We start from the raw sequence: 9,619 nt of genomic DNA on the forward strand, positions 1-9,619 counted from the left end.
GGGTATAATGGAGAGGTCTCTCCGCTCAGAGAGACCGCGGCCCCCTGATCAGCCTTTGGGAGCAGGGGATCTTGCCGCGGGCGCGGGTCAACTCCCCGCGGGCGCGGGCCCCTGATGCCGCGGACGGGGGTGCTGCCCAGACAGCCCGCGGAGGGTTCCGTACCCATTTTTCCGCGGGCGCGGGTCTATCGGGAGAGGGCGTGGGAGCTATCGTTTTCTTCTAAGCTTATAAATAGAATTGTATTTCCTTTTTGAATCCAACTTTTGGATAATATTTCATTAGCTTAGTTTTAGAGAGAGAAGTTAGAGAGAAGTTCTTGGTTTTGGATTTGTAACTCAACATTTGATTAATCAAGTTTGGATTTCTTCATTTTCAATCATCAATATTAGTGAGAATCTCTTCCTTCTTTCATCTCTTACTTACTTGCTATTTGATTTTTGCTTGATGCTTGTTTTTCTTGGATTTGAGTTTGATAATATTGAATACTTTGATTTCTATTAGATTTTGATATAGAATGATGATCAATGCAATTTCTAGTTATTTGGTTTTGAATTTCACCATGATTAGTGAGTAGATTAGTTGCTAGGGAAAGGGGGAAGCATGTTTGATTAATGGAATTGCTAGTTGATGCTCTTTGATTGGTTGATTTGTTGCAATTAAATTGGTTGACATAGTTTTGCATGAGATTGATTAGATTAGGATTGATCACCCTACAAGATTAATCTAGATTGCATTGCAACTCTTAATGACATGACCAATTGATTTGAAGGTTGCTCTAATTGATTGAGTTTGCTTGTGATTCTTCTTGGTTTGCCTTTCATAGTGACCACTAGATTGGCCTATAGGAGATAGCATTTGAACTCTCTTGACTGCTACTATTGTTTATCCATTGCAATACTTGAATTAATTGATTGAGCTTTAATCTAGCATTATTATTGATCTTGCATGTGGAACCCATATCCCTAGTGTTTCGACCCTTGATTTCTTGTTAAATTTGATCTAGTTCACTTTAGTACCAACCATAATCTCATTTTCGACTTCGACGTAGCTTGACTTAGACTTTAGTTTTCATCATTGCATTCCCTTGGGATCGACCCTTAACTTGCCCTATATTCATATAAGGTTGGTTAGGTGTTTACAAATTTAGTTTGGCTTGGGGAAAGGGTAGATAACGACATGCATTTTCCTCTTGTCAAAATGGCGCCGTTGCCGGGGAGTGCTATTGGTGCTTAGCTTTTGTTATTGAGTCTACTTCATTTTATTTGAAAAAATACAAAAAGATTTTGTTTCTTTAGGCTACACTTGTAGCCGTGCTACTAATATTTTTTCTTTGAGTTTTGCATGCATAGAACCCGTGATCGTTCCTTTGTTCCCCTTGATCCGGAAATTGAGAGAACTCTTTCAAGAAGAAGAGTGGCTAATAGATCCTTGGGTTATTGTTCTTCAACCGAAGAAGAAATTCAAGAAGAGCAAGGCATGGGTGAAAATCCTAGAGTGGCCTTGAAGGAGCTTGGAGTGCCCGGTACATATAGGTTTGAGAGCGGAATAGCTCCACCTACTACACCGGCAAATGACTTCGAAATCCGGCCGGCAATGATCACCTTGATTAAGAGAAGGCAATATAGTGGGGCCAAAAATGAGAGCCCATTGAACCATCTTAAGGAGTTTGAAAAATATTGCAACACCATCAAAGTCAATGGGGTTTCTCAAGAATTTATCTGCCTCAAGTTTCCCTTTCTCTCTAATAGGAAGATCTTTGGAGTGGCTAGACAAAGAGGTGAAGCCCAACTCCTTGAGAACTTGGGACGATGTCACAAAGGCCTTCTTGTCCCTCTTCTACCCCCAAAAGAATACGGCGGAGGCAAGAGCCTTGATTCAAGGGTTCAAGCAAAGGCCAAGTGAAAGCCTTTACGAAGCATGGGAGAGATTCAAAGAGTATCAAAGGGAGTGCCCTCACCACGGAATCCCTACATACCAAGTGATCCAAATCTTCTATGGCGGTTTAAGTCCCCAAGGCAAGTCATGCCTTGATGGAGGGGCCGGGGGCCCTATCATGAACAAAACCGAAGAAGAAATTGTGGACATCATTGAGGATGTGGTGACATACTATAGGGATTGGCAAGATGGGGAGAGGGACTCTTCAAGCAAGAAATCTTCATTATACTCGGTGGACCATCTAAATGCAATCAACAACCTTTCCTCCCAAATGACAAACTTAGGAAAGGAGGTCACCGCAATCAAAGCTAAGTTGGAGAGCACTTCTTCCTCTTCTCAAGCCTCGAATCTTCCCTCCCAATTTAAGGGGAGAGGTACTCCTTCTAACTCTCAACCCCCTCCCTCTTCACATAATATGCCTATGGGTTGATTGTTTTGTGATGCATGTGGATCGTATGATCATTACTCTAGTACTTGTCCTAATGAATGTGTTGATGAGTTTGATAACCATGAGAGTGAACATGTGAATTATGTGTCGAATAATAATGGTCAACGGTTTGATAATCAAAGAGGTCAATGGAATAGGAACTACCAAGGCCAAGGCAATTTTGACAACTATAACCAAGGTGGTGGTTATAGAAACCAAGGGAACCAAGGTTCTCGTGGTAGCTATAATAATCAAGGTTATAGTGGCCAAAATCAAAGCCAAAATTATGGTAATCAAGGCCAAAGTTATGGTAACCAAAACCAAGGTTATGGAAATCATAACCAAGGTAGTGGTAATCATAATCAAGGTGGTGAAAACCATAATCAAGGCTATGGCCAAAATCAAAATAGGAGTAATTGGAACAATCAAGGACGGGGTAATTTTCAAAATAATTCTCAAAGAGGTCCCCCACCCGGGTTTGTTCCAAAGACTCAAGGTAAAAGTTCCTATTCTCAACCTTCTTCACCTAGAACTAATTTGGAGGAGATAATTGAGAATCAAACCAAGTTGTTGAACACATACATGGCCGTAAGTGATAAAAAATTCAATGAAATGATGACCCACAATAAAATGCTTGAAAACCAAATCTCTCAACTTGCTAATGCCTTGAAAGATCATGCAAGCCCTTCTTCTTTACCTTCCCAAGGTCTTGATCCCAAGAAACCCGTGAATGCTATTGTTACAAGGAGTGGAAAGATTCTTGAGGAGAGATTGCCTAGGAAGGGTGTAGATAAGGAGATTCCTAGGGAGGTTTTGGTTGAGAATGAGGGGGATAGGGCATTATTGGATGAGGTGGTGGTTGAGACACCTAGAGAGGTGAGAGTAGAGAAAGAAATTGTGAGACCCAAGCTCCCCTACCCACAAAAATTCATGAGACACAAATTGGATGAACAATTTGGAAGATTCATTGAGATGCTAAAATAACTCCACCTTTCTCTATCTTTTACCGATGTGATCAACCAAATGCCAAACTATGCCAAATTCCTCAAAGACATTTTGAGTGGGAGAAGAACTTGTGAGGTTGTGGAGACCATCAATTTGACCGAAAATTGTAGTGCTATCATCATTAACAAAATGCCACCCAAGTTGAAAGACCCCGGAAACTTCTCCATCCCTTGTGCCATTAACAAGATGCAAATTGATAATGCCTTATGTGACTTAGGAGCTAGTGTGAGCCTAATGCCATATTCGGTTTATCAAAGACTTGAGCTAGGGGAACTCTTACCTTCTAACATTACCTTGCAATTAGCGGATAGGTCTATCAAATTTCCAAAAGGTAAGGTAGAAGATGTCCCTTTGAGGGTGGGGAAGTTTGTGTTTCCCGTGGATTTTGTTGTTCTTGAAATGGATGAGGATGCCACCATTCTGATCATTTTAGGTAGACCCTTTCTTGCTACCTCGGGAGCCATGATTGATATGAGGAGTGCAAAGATCTCCCTTAAGGTAGGAGAAGAGGTTATAGAATTTGATTTGAATGAGAGCATGAAGTCTCCATGTTCTTCTTAGGAAAATTGTATGATGATTGATTCACTTGATATTGTTGTGTCTTCCATGCATGAGCACTTGCTCACTTCTAACGATGCTCTTGAGAATGTTTTGTTGAACAAAGACAAAGTAGGTGCTTCATGCAAGGAGATGATTTTCTGTGAGGAGTTACTTGATGGGAGTGTGGAGGAAGTGGTGAGCAAACATGTTTGAAAATCTCAAGCAATGAAGCTTTGCAAGCGGCCACATCACAAGAAGGTAATGGTGTGCCTATGGTAGAGCTCAAACCTCTACCATCACACCTTAGGTATGAATTCTTGGGCCCTCATTCCACTTACCCCGTGATAGTTAGTGCATCCTTGAGCGAGAGCCAAGCTCAAGCGTTATGTGGTGTTTTGAGAAAACACCAAGGTGCTTTGGGGTACACAATTGATGACCTTAAAGGTATAAGCCCCGCCTTGTGCCAAAACCACATAACGCTTGAGGAAGGCGCCCTTCCCTCTATTGAACGAAAAAGGAAACTACATCCCCAAATGGGAGAGGTAGTTAAGAAGGAGATCACCAAGCTATTGGATGCGGGAATCATATTCCCCATCTCTAGCTCTAGGTGGGTCTCCCCCGTCCATGTCGTTCCAAAGAAGGGGGGCATGACCGTGGTTGAGAATGAGAAGGGTGAGCTCATTCCAACTAGGACGGTCACCGGTTGGCGGATGTGTATATACTATAGACGTCTAAACACATCTTCCAAGAAGGATCACTTTCCTCTTCCATTTATTGACCAAGTGCTTGAGAGACTAACAAGGCACAAGTTTTATTGTTTCCTCGATGGGTATTCCGGATTCTTCCAAATCCCCATCCACCATAATGATCAAGAAAAGACCACATTCACATGTCCTTATGGGACCTTTGCCTACCGGAGAATGCCCTTTGGGTTATGCAATGCACCCGCTACTTTCCAAAGGTGCATGATGAGTATCTTCGGAGATATGTTGGAGGAGGAAATGGAGGTCTTTATGGATGATTTTTCAGTGGGGGGTGTTTCTTTCGAGGAGTGCCTTGTAAATCTTGAGAAGTGTTTGGCAAGATGTGAGAAAGTCAATCTTGTTTTGAATTGGGAGAAGTGCCACTTCATGGTGGAGGAAGGTATAGTGCTTGAGCACAAGATTTCAAATAGAGGCATTGAGGTGGATAAGGCCAAAATTGATGTGATTGAGAAACTTCCACCTCCGGTGAATGTCAAAGGAGTGAGATCGTTCCTTGGTCATGCGAGTTTTTATAGAAGATTCATCAAAGATTTTTCACTCATTGCTAAGCCCCTAAATGACCTTCTTCAAAAAGATGTTGAGTTCAATTTTGATGACAAATGCTTGAAGGCATTTGATAGATTGAAGAAGGCCCTAATCTCTACTCCTATTGTTCAAGGCCCAAGGTGGGATCTTTCTTTTGAGTTGATGTGTGATGCGAGTGATTGGGCGATTGGAGGTGTTTTGGGACAACGGGTAGACAAGAAGCTTCATGTGATTTACTATATGTCCAAGACTCTCATGGGCTCAAAAGAACTACACAACAACGGAAAAAGAATTTTTGGCAATTGTGCACTCTTTTGAGAAATTCCGGTGTTACTTGTTGGGTTCCAAGACCATAGTCTTCACGGATCATGCGGCCCTCAAGTATCTCTTTGCCAAGAAAGAGTCCAAGCCAAGGTTGATTCGATGGGTGCTTGAATTGCAAGCTTTTGAGATTGAGATTAGGGACAAGAAGGGTGCGGAGAATGTTGTGGCGGACCATCTTTCTCGCCTTGAAGGGGATCAAATTCATGATGATGGTCTACCAATAGAAGATAGAATGCTTGATGATTTCTTATATGCCATAGAGGTGAAGGAACTCCCATGGTATGCCGATTTGGTCAATTTTCTAGCATGTGGGGAGTTTCCACCCTCTTTCTCCAAGAACCAAAAGAAGAAGATCAAAAGAGAGGCAAGGCACTATTTGTTGGATGATCCTATCTTATACAAACGTGGGTGTAGGCGTCGTTTGGAGTGCGCCTACGTAAAAGCATGTTGTGAATATGCTTGGCACTCATAGGAAGTGGGAATTGACATTACGATAAGGGACAACGATTAGGGACAAGGAAAATAGGGAGCCGCCAACAAGTTTTTAAGGAACTTGTAAACCGTTCACGGATCATTATAAGGCAACCACGATTAAGGGACAACGATAGGCAACAACGATTGACCCGTGAAGGTTACACCCCATTCATAATCCATGAGATTACTAACTCCATATGGTTCGGAACCACGAAAGGAGGATCGGGGATGATGGTACGAAGTGAGTCATGGAGTCATATTCGCCCGTATTGGCCTCTACTCGATTCTTATTATGAAAAGTATTCCTTTGATTTCAAAGGCATGCAAATAAAATATTCAATTTGCTCCAAATCATTATTATGCTAAATTGGTTGAATATTAATGCAACATATAATTCTACAATATCGTGATCACTTCGATTTAACAACAAGATTAAAAAGGAACCTAAACCGGTTGTCCAAATTATCTTATTAGTCGTGATTATCAATTACATATTCCCTTTAATATGCAATATGGTGATCATAAATAATAATAATAGAATCAACATTAATATTGGAAGCAATTCAACAATAATAGCGTCAGTCCAAATCAAATAAAAATAAACCTAATCATGATACTAGCAATAAGAAATAAAACTAAGAGTAATTAAGTGATTAGTTACTCACTTTCCGCGTTTCCTTGAATTGCTACATCATGAATAAACTGTTAGTAACTTCAATAAAAATAAATCAAATGGAAATTAAACTAAAAAAAAGTAGAGTTGATTTGGTCCAAACCCTCAGTTAATTCTACCTTTCACGCCTTGGTTTAAGTATAAAACTTCGGGTATTGTATGGACTCCTTAGAGTGCTTAAGGGATATAAAATGAGAGAGTAGGGTGGCTAGAGTTTAGGCTAGAGCATTAGTGAGGAAAGAATATTTTTGGTGTAGAGAGAGAAAAGAGAATATTTTTGGTGTAGGGAGAGAGGAAGAGAGAATGATTTGGTGATCAAGCTTGTTGATGATTGAAAAAGGGGAGATATGACATCTATTTATAGGGAAAAAAGAGGGGTCGAATCAAGAAAAGATAAGAATTCGAATCGAATAAAACTCTTGCGATAGACAGCAGTTTTTGCGGTTTTTGTTTTTATCATATCTTTTGATCCAGAAATCGGAATAAGATGAATAAGATATTGTTGGAAAGATCTTGAAGTCTACTTTCTAACCCAATTGAAATCAGATTAAAATATTTTTTAGAATAAAAGATATAACCGAAATAGTGGGACGGTGTCAGTTTTGGATAGAGTTTTGTATTTCTTTTATATCTTTTTCGTTATAGCTCGGAATTAATATTATAATATATCATTGGAAAGATAATTTCAAGAGCTATCCAACCATCTAAGAATCAGATAAAAACTATGAATCACGAAAATAATATCTGACAATCTTTGAACGTCTTCAATTCGAATAGAATTAGGACTTTCAAAAAGAAAAGTTTTATTCTATTTCAAACTCTTTAATCTTATCTTTTCAAAAATGATAATTAGGATCTTGTAGAAACTTATAGAAGCTTCCAATTAATCCTAATTGGATTAGGAATGAGATTAAATCCTTTGGACCCTCCACATGATCATTGGGTCGTAGGTAAGGTGGGCTTAGGTTCGGTTTGGACTCAGTTTAGTATTTTGGCCATAACTTATTCGTTACAACTCGGATTTGGGCTTATAATATATCGTTGGAAAGATCTTTTAAATCCCTATCCAAATATTTAATCATTGGACCCAGATTATGGATCAAAATAAACTGGTCTAAACGTTTTTATAAAAAGGACACGAAATGAATGATTTTAATGGACACGAAATGAATTATTTTGGGTTTAAAGGCACGAAATGAGGAAAATAAGTTATGGTTTGGGAAAATGGGCTAGGAATTGGGTTGGTTTATAAAATGTAATGAATGGAACATGGATTTAAGCACACCAAAGATTAAATACTCAACCCGACCAATAATGGCGGTGAAAGGTTGTTCATCATCGGGTTTGGTTTTGGGGAGACATTTTTAGGTGTCTACAGAAGCCCCCACTTTGACTGCGTTTGTAGAAACATCAGTTTCGAAAACGATAGTCAAATTAGTTGATTGGGACGGAGAATGATTTAAGACGTTCTGCGTTCTTCAATCACTCTGTATACGCCGATACCTGCAGAAAAATGTTAGTTCCACAGATAAAAGAGTAAAGGGATAGAATACGTATCTGACACCAGTGTATCGGTGACAAATGAGTTTGGTAGCTTCCTACGCTTGAAGGAATCCACCGGATTATACTTTCCATGCTTGAGGAAAGTCGACAGATGATGTTGGCAGTTTTCTATGCTTGAAGAAACCCACCGGTTGAGATACTTTCCATGCTTGAGGAAAGTCGATAGATGACAATTTTCCATGCTTGAGGAAAAACTTGTCTGATGATGAAATTGCAAGTCTCTATGTATCGAGAACCTTGCGCCGTGAATCGTCTTCGCTTGGGAGATGATCACTAAAATGATGATGGTTCGATTGTCCCCGAACGTGGGCTGTAGTTGGTTCGTTTGTCCCCGAACGTGGGATGTAATTGGTTCGCTTGTCCCCGAACGTGGGCTGTAGATGATCCGCTTGTCCCCGGACGTGGGCTGTAAATGGTCCGCTTGTCCCCGGACGTAGGCTGGTTGTAAATGGTCCGCTTGTCCCCGGACGTGGGCTGTAGATGGTCCGCTTGTCCCCGGACGTGGGCTGGTTGTAAATGGTTCGCTTGTCCCCGGACGTGGGCTGTAGATGGTCCGCTTGTCCCCGGACGTGGGCTGTAATTGAGACCTGCAAAATAAAATCTGCCAGGGGACTCGTATAGACTATGATTGACTTGACATGACATGACATGTGTATGACTTGTGAGTGTGTGTATAGTTTGAGTGTGTGTGCACAGACACAAGCAACCGATAAATGCAAAAGCAAAAATTTTCCGTCATTTTTGTCATGAGTGGAAGGTACCGACTTTCTCCCGAAAAAAAAAGACATGAAAAAGATTTTATTTTCGAACTTCCCTCAATGAGAAAATTTTGAAAAAGTTTTTGAATTTCTTCTAAAGAAAAATACGAAAAAGGCAAAGAAGTTTAAAACTTCCTCGTTGAGCAAAGCGAAATGAATCGCATGGATTTTCTTCTTGTCAGATTGAACTGCTCGTCTTGAGTATAATGTATGCATGATGTATGTTCTTAGGCCAGGAGGCTAAGGACAATTACATCATGTGACGCGATAAATGAATTGACTTAGGTTATGGAGCTAAGCATCATATATGGTGTACAGAAATGATCTCGAATGTCGCTTAGGTCTAGAAGCTAAGCACGTATATAGATGAAGTGATCTATGTGTATTGCATAATGAATGTTGCTTAGGTCAAGGAGCTAAGCACGATATATTTTGCATGATTACAGATCTTTGATATATAAATGTTGCTCAGCACATTATGCGATGCGTGAAACAATGAATATTGCTCAGGTCAGGAAGCTAGGCAAGTATACAATGTTTCTTCTAATGAATGTTGTCTTGAAAGATTATGACATGCACAGTGTTGAAACAAGATTTCATGATAAAGGGTTCTTAAAGGGAAGGATGATA

At 40.2% G+C, this 9,619-nt stretch overlaps 1 pseudogene; it reads right to left on the minus strand.

Moving 5' to 3' along the window:
- Positions 1 to 1,867: 1,867 nt before the first annotated feature.
- On the minus strand, positions 1,868 to 1,966 carry LOC145603258 (small nucleolar RNA R71; annotated as a pseudogene).
- Positions 1,967 to 9,619: the final 7,653 nt, after the last annotated feature.

This window comes from Chenopodium album, chromosome 21, assembly GCF_948465745.1.
Source record: "Chenopodium album chromosome 21, dcCheAlbu1.1, whole genome shotgun sequence".
Lineage (NCBI taxonomy): Eukaryota > Viridiplantae > Streptophyta > Magnoliopsida > Caryophyllales > Amaranthaceae > Chenopodium > Chenopodium album.